The sequence below is a fragment of the Dromaius novaehollandiae genome, chromosome 24, assembly GCF_036370855.1.
Source record: "Dromaius novaehollandiae isolate bDroNov1 chromosome 24, bDroNov1.hap1, whole genome shotgun sequence".
NCBI lineage: Eukaryota > Metazoa > Chordata > Aves > Casuariiformes > Dromaiidae > Dromaius > Dromaius novaehollandiae.
In genome coordinates this window covers 5,416,838-5,418,598 of record NC_088121.1, presented here as the reverse complement: position 1 = coordinate 5,418,598, position 1,761 = coordinate 5,416,838, and positions in this window count along the sequence as shown.

Sequence of the window (1,761 nt, the reverse complement as noted above, 5' to 3'; positions counted from 1 at the left end):
CCAAGTGTGGCTTTGAGTTACTCTTGTGGAGACTGAGGAACAGTGCTTCCTACCTCTGCATTAGCATGGCCTGCTTAAAGCTGTCTTGCAAGGAGTGAGAGTTAGACTGCTGTCACTATGCCTGGGGGAGATTTGGGGACTTAAATTGCTATGTGACAGGTAGACAAAACATTGGGTTGCATGTGAATGTATGTGGTTGCTATCAAGAATTGGCCTTCAAGGATGTGCTTAGTCATGTGGAAGGGAGACTGGGAACAGATTTTTAACCACTAGGTCAATTACAATCCTACAGGTGAAAGAAAAAGCTCAGAGGACTGATGGAATTTAGCAAAGATGTGCTGTATCCTGACAACAGGTTCTGTGATTAACCTTTGCCATAGACTGTTACAAATGTCTGCTTGTCAGTCTCTGCAGTATTACTCAGAATTCAGGGAGCACCTTGTATAACAAGAGGCTGGGGCAGATTTAAGTGTTGAAAGGTATTTTAACCTCCATCTTGATCTGGGTTTGCTATGGTAAGATGAAACAGTACAACAGGATGCAAGTCGTGGAACAATCGACCCTGAACCCTTGTGCTTGGGAGGGAAGAGAAGCTACACACTAGATCATTATAGTGAACGTATTGTAAGAGATTGTGGTATTTTAGACTTTTTCATACAACACTAGTAGAAGGAATTCTGGTACGAGTGGGATGCCATGTTGAATTAAAACCCTAGTCAAAAGTGAGTGCTGTATTTGTTTTGGCTTCATTAATAGCACTCATACAATGTGTGACAAAGTTTATCTGATAGCTATGTTTAACATGGGGGAAGAAAAGACTTCAGGGGTTTTCTAGCTATGTGAGAAGAGATGACCATAAGACAATTACAGGCAAATATATTTCCAAACCCATTTTTGTTCAGGTTGCTGCATGGCCTCTCCTTGTTTGAGTAGACAGGGAAGGGAAGGCTGTGAGAGGTTAAAGAATCTGTCTCATTCCATGTGGATTCTTATTTTCTCGAAGATTAAGAGAAAGAATCCCCTTTTCCCAGGTTTGGCAAGAGATTGTTCAGTGTTTCTGTCACCATTGCTGTTCTGTTGCTCTGTGTAGTAGTTGTCAGAGCAGCATCCTTGGAGTGGGGAGCATAGTGTTATTGCATCACTGGGCAGGAAGAAGCAAATTAAAACACCCATGAGGGAGGGATTGTTTTAAGCAGTCTTTGGCCATTTCTTTTTTCCATAATGGCTGGTTTGTAAGGAGAAAAATTTCAGATTTGCATCTAGTCTCACAGAAAATTAAAATAACTGTGACTGTAAATTGAGTGCAGCAGTACCCCATTGTGGCCATTGTGTGTGTTGCAGCTGTTAGTCAATTTTGTATCTTCAAAGGTTTTGAATTGGTGAGATGGAAATGGCACATTTAAAGCTAGTGATGCTGCAGGGTAGTGCTGCTATTTACCTAAATGCTGGATCTTAACATCTGCAATTTTAGGTTGGAGAAAACAGATTTTATTTCAGAAGCTGCTGTTATGAAATGCAATACTATAAAATGCTAAAGTATGAGGATGATTGCTGAATAAATCTGTACAAGAGTGCTCTGCCCTCAGATAAGAGATCTGAGATTGCCCTGTGATGAGTAAAGTTCTGGAACTGGGATGTTTGAGTTGAGATGATAGATCTGTCCAGCCCTAGCATGAGTAATAGCTATGAAAGGATTTAGCACACAGAGGACTGTTTATGGGAAAGCCTGGCTCCTGTAGTGTCTATTGATCAATGTGGTTT